Below are 10934 nucleotides of genomic sequence, written 5' to 3' on the forward strand. Positions count from 1 at the left end.
TAAACAAATTTTGGCGCCGTTGCCGGGGAGGTAATTTGTAATGACCGCTCTAGTAATTTAGATTAGTAAGGGCAATTAGCACTAATTTTTATTATTTTATTATTATATGTGAATTAATTTAATTGTGGATCCCAATATTTAGAAATAAATATTAGATTTATAATTTCTCAATTTCAGAGATTTTATTAAACTCTAGGGGTACTATTTAGCTTATATGTGAAATATGTTATTTTTGTAATTTTTGCTCGGCGACAACGGAAAATGCGATGGATGGCTAGATTGATCACATGGGTAAGTTTAGAACCTTATTTCATAGTGGGAAATATTTTAGAGAAAATAAATTATCGGGATTGAGCGGGGTTATGGAAATTGACCATTTTACCCCTAGCTTTAGAAATACCCAAGTTTTAACCTAAAGGGCAAAATGGTAATTCTAAATATTATAGGATTGGGTGGCTGCCTAGGTGTGTGACACATGGCCTTTTATTTTTCAGCCAAACTTAGTTGAGAAATTCATTTTCTCATTTTTGAAAAAAACAAAGAAAAGTCAAAAATCAAAAGAACTCTCTCTTTCTCTCTTTTCTCTTTCGGCTGGGGCAAAAACCAGGGGGGAACTTCACCATTTAAGCTGGAATTTGCAGAATTTTAAGCAAGGGTGTTGTGATTTTCAAGCAAGGTAAACCCTAGACCATTAGTTGCATGTTTTTAAGCTTTTTCTTTTGTTTGAGTATGTGAAATTGTGTTATAGGAGCTGTTAGAGTTTGATGTTGGTTTGGTTCGAATTCTAGGGTTAGGTTGAGTTGAATTTACGCCATAGCAGCTGGTTTTAAGGTTATTGGTTGGTTTTATGCAACTTTGAACATTGAGTTCAAAGCTTTGAGCTTTAATGGCAAATTGATTTTGAATGGTTTGTTCTGTGAAATACTGCTTGGATTTTGTTGCTTATGCATTGTATAGGAGCTCTGGAAGGTTTCATGGAAATTGGTGGAGAGTTGAGCAACAAATGAAAAGCTTTTGGAAAACTAGTGCAAACCGGCTAGCCGGTTTGCAGAGCCACAAAAACCGGCTAGCCGGTTTTGGCAGGGTTCCCCGGGCCTTTCATTTTCTCAATTTTTGCCATTTCGATGCCTCGGTTGGGTGTGTCCCCATTTCCAGAGTTAGAATAACCCATTAAGGATATAGCAGAACCTAGGGTTTTGGTTTTGAGTTTCCCGAGATTAGGGTTTTAATCATGTGACTTACCCGGTTTCAAAATGTGATTAGGGCATCCATCTAGCACGAGATTTCCGTTCAGGTCGGCCAGCACACTTGAATTCGGAAAACAGGTAAGAACTGAATATAATATGTGATGTGATTATCTGAATGTGTGTATATGTGTTTGTATATGCATGCTTAAATTATGATTTGCACTACCAACACTTGTATGAATATGTTACAGAGTGCATTGGTATAGTGAGTATTGTTGTTGTGAGTACGATACAGTGATACCAACACGGGCACGGGAAAGTGCTAAGGTGTGTGGTATATCACTCAGTGGTACTCAGGGTACGGAGTAAACCCTACCAACACTCGTACAGTGAGGTACGATGTGTATGTGGTATAGTGGTTGTACCCTAGTGTTGAATGTTCATACTCATCTGTTAAGCTCTGTAAATAGGTGTATGGGCGCCTATTTACTGAGTCTGTCGACTCACAGTTTTGCTTCCATGTGTAGGTAAAGGAAAGGCTAAGGCTGAACAGGAGTGAACCTAAGCTCGGGTGAGATTGTACATGTAAGGCAGCGCGACCTGGAGTGTTCGGTCTCTGGACATCTGGGAGTTGTATTTTGAAAGTCGCTGTGCGACCAGTAAATTTGTGTATTTTGGAAAGTAAATTTTATAAAGTTTGAAAACGGGATCCCGGCATTTGTAAATATTTTATTATATTACAAAGTTTAATATTTAATGCAAAAGTTTTAATTTGACACGTTTTTCGAGAAAATTCTTTGATTAGCAAAGATTGCATAGTAATTGAAAAAGCACTGTAGCGTGCCTTAGCATTAGGGCGTTACATCATTTTTCGAAAGCTAGTGAAATCTACAATCAAGAGGTTAGTAAATTTTTTTTTGTTACATTTTATTTTCTTGTGAATATTGTCTTATGTTGTGTAAATATTTGTAAAAAAAAAGAAAAAAAAAATTACCAAGAATTCAAAGTATGCTCTAAGGTTGCGGTTTTATCCGATCTTCCTTATCAGAAATGATTTCTTGAAAAAAAAAAAAAAAGTCTATTCCCTTTATTTTTTTTATTTTTTTTACTTTAATTTTTGTTTAGTGTGATTGTTTATACTATCTTTTAGTTATTGTTTTCTTTCTTCATTAGTGTTTTATTTGTATTTTTCTTAGTACTCATAGCATTTAAGTCCTCTAAAAAATCATAAAATACAAAAAAAAAAAAAAGTAAGTTATAAAAACTCTTTCATAAAACGCTTAGTATTTGGTACAACAGTGTAATATTATATATGACACAAACCAAGATTGTTCTATCTAGAAAGATTGGTTTTTAAATAAGGTTTGTGTTAGTGTACCCTCCACCTTACCTAGGAACCTCGGTTCTGTCTAGGCAAGGTTGGGATAAAGCGGTACCTTGGCAACCTTTCCAATTGGCCTGGGAACATTTTTGTGTTAATCATTGTAATATTACATTTTTGTGCTATTTAGTATAACAAAAACAACCTTGTTTTATCAAAAATAAGCAACTCATTTTTGCTTGGAAAGGTCTTTGGTCGAAAAGGTTAGTGAACCCTTCACACTTACCTGGTAACCCCGGGGAGTTCTAGTAAGTTGTGAAGGACCATTCTAAAAACCACCAAAGTAACCTGGGAACAAGTTAAACAAAAAAAAAATAAATATATTTAAAAAAAAAAAAGCAAACAAGAGTGGATGAGTAACTCTTCTTCTGACGAAACCACTTCTAGTGAAACTTCGTCCAATCCATCCACTACTCCTTCTCCCATTCACACGATAATCGGTAATCCTTTCGCAATGAATAATAATAATGAAATACAACAGAGAACACTTAATGATTACCTTCACCCCACCCAAACTTCCATACCATCATGCTTCATTTTTCCACCTAATATGCCAAGTCTTGGTGTCAAACCCGGCATTATTCAACTTTTGCCAACTTTTCATGGAATAGAAAATGAAAATCCATATGTGCATATTAGGGAATTTGAGGAAGTTGTTGACACTTTTTATGACCGAGCAACCATCAATGATGCTGCATGCTTAAAGTTTTTTCCCTTCTCCTTGAAGGATAAAGCTAAAAGTTGGTTGTATTCTTTGAGATCTAGGTCTATCGGAACATGGGAAGAAATGACCAAAACATTTTTTGTTAAATATTTCCCTGTCCATAAGACCAACAGTTTGAAAAGACAAATCTCAACATTTTCCCAAAAAGACAATGAAACGTTCTATCAAGTCTGGGAGAGATTTAAAGATCTCTTAAGTCAGTGTCCACACCACGGGTACGAGAGTTGGCGCATTGTCAGCTACTTCTATGAAGGCCTCACAAGTCGTGAGCGCCAGTTCGTAGAAATGATGTGCAACGGTGAGTTCCTTCAAAAGGAACCCGAAGAAGCTCTTGAGTTTCTCATTGAGCTTGCTGAAAAATCTCACACATGGACTGGTCCAAGTGCTTCTGAAAGCACCAACAGAAATCGACCAGCTGGGATTTACCAACTTCGGGAAGAGGACAGCTTAAAGGCCCAAGTCGAATCTTTAAAAAAGCAAATTGAAATCCTTACGACTAAAGATGGCCAAAAAGGGTGCATGGTTGCCCAAGCACAATCCAGACCACTCAAACCTTGTTTCGTTTGTGGAGAAAATGGGCATTTAGCTAACGACTGCTTAGTTTACAAAGAAATGAAGGGGGTTCATGAGGAGCAATGAAATGCCTTAGGGCAATATAACAAGCCATTCTCCCATACGACCCTGGTTGGAGAAACCACCCAAATTTCAGTTAGAGAGATAACTCTAACCAAGCTCAAACATCTAGAGGACAATGGAGAAATGAGAATCAAGCTCAACCTCCAAAGGCATATCCTACGCCTCAATACAATGCTCAACAACAAGGGAACTCCCTTGAAAGCACTATTCATGCATTCATTGAGGAACAAGCTAAAATCAATCGCCAATTAAAGGAAGATGTCCAAGAAATAAAAAGTCAATTTTCAAAATTGACCGCATCCTTGGCTATTTCTGAGAAAGGCACACTTCCTTCCCAGCCTCAATTTAATGCACAAGGGCAACACATGACTGAAATCTCTACCTCTAATGATCCCATCGTTAAAGGGGTTAACGCCATCACAACAAGAAGTGGTAAAGCTTTGGAAGATCCATCCATTAAAACCACTACTTCAAATTCAAAAGTCGCCCCTAACAGTGCACCGATAAATGCTCAAGCAAAAGTACCATTTCCCCAGGCCCTTAGACCTGTTGGAAAAATTCTTGAAAAATCGAGCTGAACTCCTTGAGCACTTGACACAAGTGAAGATTAATCTTCCTTTGCTTCACATCATAAAACAAGTGCCAGCTTATGCCAAAATCATCAAGGACTTGTGCACTGCTAAGAGAAAGCACCATGTCAAGAAGACTGCTTTCTTGACTGAACAAGTGAGTGTGGTGATCGAACAAAAGACACTGCCAAAATACAAAGATCCTGGTTGTCCCACCATTTCATGCCAAATTGGGACTCATGAAGTCAGCCAAGCTTTGCTTGACCTTGACGCGAGTTTGAATCTCATGCCTTACTCTGTGTACTCGCAGCTTGATCTTGGAGAAATGAAGCCAACATCTGTTATGCTGGAGCTTGCTGACCGCTCTATCAAAAAGCCTCGGGTATCGTTGAGGATGTTCTTGTTCAAATTGAGAAATTCTATTATCCCGTGGACTTCCTTGTTCTAGATACTCAATCTGTGCTCAACATGGAATCCAAAATTCCCATCATCCTTTGAAGACCATTCCTTGCCACTGCAAATGCTTTGATCAATTGTCGTAATGGTCTAATGAAAATATCATTTGGAAATATGACACTTGAGGTCAACATTTTTCACATTGGGAAAAAACTTCAAGAGGATGAAGAATGTCATCAAACATTCATGATTGACAATCTTGTTGTTGAAGAGATTCAATTGCAAAGAAATTTCGTTAATCTTGATGAACTCCTCTCTCGCCTTGAAAATGAAAATCCCAGTTTTGTTGAGTCCGCTCTTGCTACCGTTGATCAATTGGACACACAAAACAGAGGGAAGAAATTTTGGAAGCCACACTTTGAAGCATTACCTCGCGAGAGGGAAACGCTAAAAGCTTCTGCCGAAGAACCTCCCAATGTTCAACTGAACCAACTTACAAAGGGTTTGAAACATGTTTTTCTGGGAGATGGCCAAACCTTTCCAGTTATCATCTCGTCCGACCTTCAACTTTCTCAAGAATTGCAGTTACTCGAGCTACTGTGAAAATACAAACTTGGGATAGGTTGGATGTTTGCTGATATCAAAGGTATGAGCCCTCGAATTTGCACCCACCGAATTAATCTAGAAGAAGAAGCTATCCCACGAAGGGACCCTCAAAGAAGAATGAACCCACCAATGAAAGAAGTGGTGAAAAATGAAGTGTTAAAACGTGATCTGTATGTGCCATTGAATTGGTTAACTATCAGTTGGGAATCTAACGTGATCTCAAGAGCTTTGATATTCATCTCTTTGGCGTGGTCAAGCCCAGCAAAGAGCGCTTCGTACTCAATTTCATTATTCGTTGCCTTGAAATCACACTTGATTGCTCATTGAATGACATCTCCTTGGGGTGAGGTGAGAATATTGCCTAAGCCACATCCTCTGCTATTGCTTGAGACATCTAATGACAACCTCCACTTAGAGTTAGATTACTCTTTCAAGCACAACAACTCTTTTTCTGGTTGTACCTGCATGTCATTGGAAAAGTCAACAATAAAGTCAGCTAATACCTAAGATTTGATCGTTGCCCTTGGTTGGAATGTGATTTCATATTCACTAAGTTCTACTGCCCACTTGGTGAGTCTTCTTGAAAGCTCTGGCTTGTGTAGGATGCTACGAAGTGCATATTGTGTCAACACAATAATAGCGTGGCATTGAAAATATGGTCTGAGTTTGTGTCCTGCTGTGATAAGTGCTAGTGCCAATTTCTCAAGTTGGTTGTATCTTGTTTCTGCATCTAGAAGAGTCTTTGAAAGATATTAGACGGGTTGTTGCCTTCATTCCTATTCTTTGATAAACACAGTGCTGACTACTATTTCAGAGACTGCTAGGTATATGTAGAGTGCTTCTCCATTCCTAGGTTTTGCTAAGAGCAGAGGTGAGGCAAGATATTCCTTAAGTTGTCTAAGTGCATCTTCACATTCCTCTGTCCACTTAAGTCCTTCATTTTTCTAAGTGTTGAGAAGAACAAGTGACAACGTTCAGAAGATTTCGAAATAAAATGGTTAAGTGTTGCTATCCTCCCAGTAAGGCGTTGAACTTCCTTGATTGATTTTAGGGATTGAATGTTTTGTATGGAGCGTATTTGATCAGGGTTTGCTTCGACTCCTCGCTTTGTCACCAAGTACCCTAGAAATTTACCTAAGGAAACATCAATAGAACACGGCAGGGTTGAGTTTCATATTATATTTTTCAAGTACCTGGAAGGACTGTTCGAGATGATTAAGGTTGTCTGCTGCTGCTAGCAATTTGGCGAGCATGTCATCGATATATACTTCCATTGACTTCCCTAGCATGTCTACGAACATCTGATTTACCAATATTTGATATGTTGCACCGACATTCTTTAGTCTAAACGGCATGACCTTGTAACAGAAGGTCCCTCGTTCTGTGATGAATGATGTCTTCTCTTGATCATTTGGGTGCATAAGGATCTGGTTGTACCCAAAAAATGCATCCATGAAGCTAAGGAGCTCGTGCCCAGCTGTAGCATCAACAAGCATGTCAGTGTGAGGGAACGGGAATGAATCTTTGGAGCACGCCTTGGTGAGGTCTGTGAAATTGATACAAATCCTCCACTTTCCATTCTTTTTTCGAACAACAACTACATTGGCCAGCCATTCTTGATAGTTGACCTCTCTGAGTGATCCCATGTCGATGAGCTTTTGAATTTCTTCATTGATCACTTTGTTGCATTCTGGAGCGAACTTTCTTCTTTTCTGCTTGACTGGAGGGAAATTGGGGTCTACCTGTAACTTATGCATAACAATGTTAGGGTCTATACCTGTCATATCTTTGTGAGACCAAGCAAAGCTGTCATGATGCCTAATGCGAAATGCGATCAACTTTGCTCGAAGTTTCGGTGTGAGCTTAGCATACAATTTGTACTTTGTGCTCTGGGAATTCCTTACTAATGCTCACTTCGTCTAGTTCCTTCATGTTAGGCTCATCTGGATCAATCATTGCATTTGATTACTATAGTTGCTATAAGGTAGATTGTTTTTCTTTTACGGTGCTCTGATAACACTCTCGCGCTGCTCCTTGTGCCCTTGATATCTGCTTTATTCCCCATGGTGTAGGAAATTTCATAACTTTGTGGTATGTGGATGGCACAACTTTCATCTCACAGATCCATGTCGGCCAAGGATGGCATTTTATGAAGAAGGACAATCAACAATGATGAACTTGGTTTGGAGGGTTACTCCTTCTGCCCAAACATGCAAGTTGACCTCTCCAAACGAGTGCTTTCGCTCACCACTGAACCCAATTAAGACTGTAGATTTGTAGGTGATTGTTGACTTTCATATCCCTGAGAGCATTGAGAAATAAAATGTTAGCAGAACTCCCATTATCGATCAATACACGTTTAATAAAATAGTTTGCAATGTATAATGAAATGACTAAGGCATCATGGTGAGGGTGGAGCAAATCTGTGGCTTTGTCAATGACAAAGCTGATGGTCTGTCCAACGACTGTCTCTGGCTTTCTTGGCTTTCCTTCACTGTTGATTGGTTCTCGTGCATGGCATTTAGCTATTGAATACGTAATTCCACTAACTTTTGATCATCTTGAGATCACATTCACGGTCCTCGCATTCTGAGGGGGTTCAGGTGGACTCTCTTGTCTTTTATCCCCTTCTACTATGGTTGCTTTGCCTTTATCAAAAAGGAAATCTCGTAGTTGTGCTCGTCGAAGTAGCCTTGCAACTTCAAACTTGAGTGATATACATTATGTTGTGGTGTGTCCGTGATCGCTATGAAATTCACACTATTTGGTCATATCTTTCATAGCTTCTAGCTTTTGAATCTCCCCAAGCCACTTGACTTTATTTCCCATGCCTTTCATTGCAGCAACCACTTCAACGGGGTCTATTGTTAGAGTGTAGTTCGGAATTGGTGCTTTATCTTGATAGCCTCTAAACTTTTTGGATGATTGTCCCCTTTCTTGGTAATCACGTGACCGTTGGGGCGGAGCTCTTCCACTGCCTTGAAATGATCTAGATCTGTTGGTGGGGTATGGTTCAACATGATAAGATGACTTGTGCTCTACTCATCTTAGCCCCCGATTCTCACGAGAACTTAAGTAGTTGGAGATAAGTTTCCTATTCGATTCATCTTCCTCCCATTTGGTTTGAGCCCATGCTTTGGCGAGCACATCCTCCATAGTCCTGCAAGGGTATTTAGTTAATTCTTTATATAGGTCAGATTCTACCAGAAGGCCTTTTCGGAAGGCTGTGACGGCAGTGTCCACATTGCAGGCCGTAATTGACACCTTCTCGACATTGAACCTTGCTACATAGTCTCTTAGCGATCCGCCCCTTCTCTGTCTAATTCTATAGAGGTCATCTGATAGTTTCTCCAATTTCATGCTACTAGCAAATTTCTCAACAAAAATTTCAATTAATTAAGCAAGATAAGCAATAGAATTATTAGAAAAGCTTGTATACCATTGAAGGGCTCGGCCAACTATACTAGACCCAAACCCTTTACACATACACGCCTTGCCCAACTCGTGAGGTATTGCAATAGTGAACATCCTATGCTTGTAGCTAGCTATGTGGTCGTTGGGATCAGTCGTTCCATCATACATTTTCATCAGTGGAAACACAAACTTCTTTGGCTTTTCGATCAAGGCGATGGCATCTACAAAGGGTGAATTTGCAAAGCTGCTAGGCAGGCTCTTTTTGATTGGAGTTGGGACTCCTGGGATTCTTTGGATCATGGCCTCCATGCCTTCCAGTTTTCGTGCAATTATTTGTTCAATCAACTACTCTTGGGTAGGTGCAACATTCACTCCTGCATTCACAATAGAAGGTGTTAAATCAATTATTACATTGTTTGCTCTAGTAAGGGATTTTTGGTGTAGAGAGCCTTCAGGGACAGTGAGGTTGGTCAAGATGACTGCTGGAGGGATGGTTGAGGAATTGAATGCTGGAGGAATGGCTGGCGAATTGACTGCTGGAGGAATGGCTGACGAATTGACTATTGAAGGAATGGCTGATAAATTGACTGTTGAACCCATATTCTGATTGACTGTGGTTGTTTGTTGTCCGACCGTGACATTAGTTACCCCTGTTGTTGATGGTTATCCAGTCACTTGGCTTGATCCTCCTATTGGGGTATCGTCAAGTGATTGCATTGGATCAATTGGAATTCGGAATCTTCTTCGACTATTATTCGGTGTTGCCATCAAAGCAATCAGTGACTCAAGTTGGACCTTTATGGCACGTTTATTATACAATATTCAGAATCGAAATAAGTTAATGGAGAAATGTAACGGAATAAATGAAGAATAATCGGAATCAATATTTGTAATATGTTGTTTACTAAAATTTTTTGGAAATAGAATAATAGTAATTTATCTTGTTTACTTTATCAGAAAACATAATCGAAATGCTTAAATTGACTAAATTGTAGTTATTTTAGTTAAACTATAGTATATGGTAGTTATTTTATAAGACATGTTTTAAAGGATAAAATTGTCATTATATATTTAATATTGAAAAATAAAATAGAAATAAATAAAATCTATTACCCTTAATGATATTCCTTACAAACTTGGTGGGGAAAATATTCTCTTTCTTTTATCCCTTATTTAATCAAGTTCTCTCTTTCTTAATTTTAATAATGCAAGTAAACAAATGTAAGAGAATGATTACTTTACCATTGATTCTCATTACTTATTAGTAAACAGGCCATTAGTGCAACATTCTCTTTCTTGAAGGACGCATTTTCTCTTTCCACTACTTGTGTGTGCTCCAAGTTTTCTTTCATTTGAGCCGTGATAGTGGCAAGTTGTTCACGGAAGCTGGTCTATTCCTCATTGATCTCTCCTTCCTCCATGTGTTTCGCCATTGCTTCAGTGTGGGTTGACTAAATGATAAAGGTTGAAACACTTTGCTCAATTGTAGCTTGTCAGGGCCCCACGGTGGGCGCCAAATTGTAGATGCTAAAATCCACAATCAATCGAAGATGATCATACGCAGGCACCGGCAACCTGTAGAACAAAAGAAGAGAGTAATCGAGAAATCTTGGGAGACCGGGATGGTGTCGGCCGAAGGGACTCCGACGGTCAAGTCAACAAGATTGTTAACAATGTAATATAAAAGATGAGAATAAATAATCGAACTAAGTTACCACCTATCTTGATTGCAGAAATAAGTATGTAGTTTTAGAGAGAATGAGAGAGTGAACGATAAGAAGTATTGAGATGACTGAAATTGATCATCCTCTCTTCATGACTGAGAGTAGCTCTTATAGGCGTCCATAGAAAGACGTTACTCATGACTGCTCGCCCCCCTTGTGAAGCGCTCCTCTCCCACTTAATCAAGAGATCGTTATTTTCGTGGTTAGTTTGACTAATCACTTTAGAAATTGTTAGATGAGTGATAAGACTCAGTCTCGTATACGGGTCGGATCATTGTGAGCACAATGTTGGGTAAT

The 10934-nt window shown here is 38.9% G+C and overlaps 1 non-coding gene across 1 annotated transcript; it reads right to left on the reverse strand.

The window, feature by feature from the left end:
* Positions 1–3403: 3403 nt before the first annotated feature.
* LOC115703387 (small nucleolar RNA R71) lies at positions 3404–3510 on the reverse strand. The gene has a single exon (XR_004009155.1). It is a non-coding gene; the product is annotated as a small nucleolar RNA R71 (small nucleolar RNA).
* Between the last annotated feature and the right edge of the window lie 7424 nt (positions 3511–10934).

The sequence above is a fragment of the Cannabis sativa genome, chromosome X, assembly GCF_029168945.1.
Source record: "Cannabis sativa cultivar Pink pepper isolate KNU-18-1 chromosome X, ASM2916894v1, whole genome shotgun sequence".
In the NCBI taxonomy this organism is placed as follows: Eukaryota; Viridiplantae; Streptophyta; class Magnoliopsida; order Rosales; family Cannabaceae; genus Cannabis; species Cannabis sativa.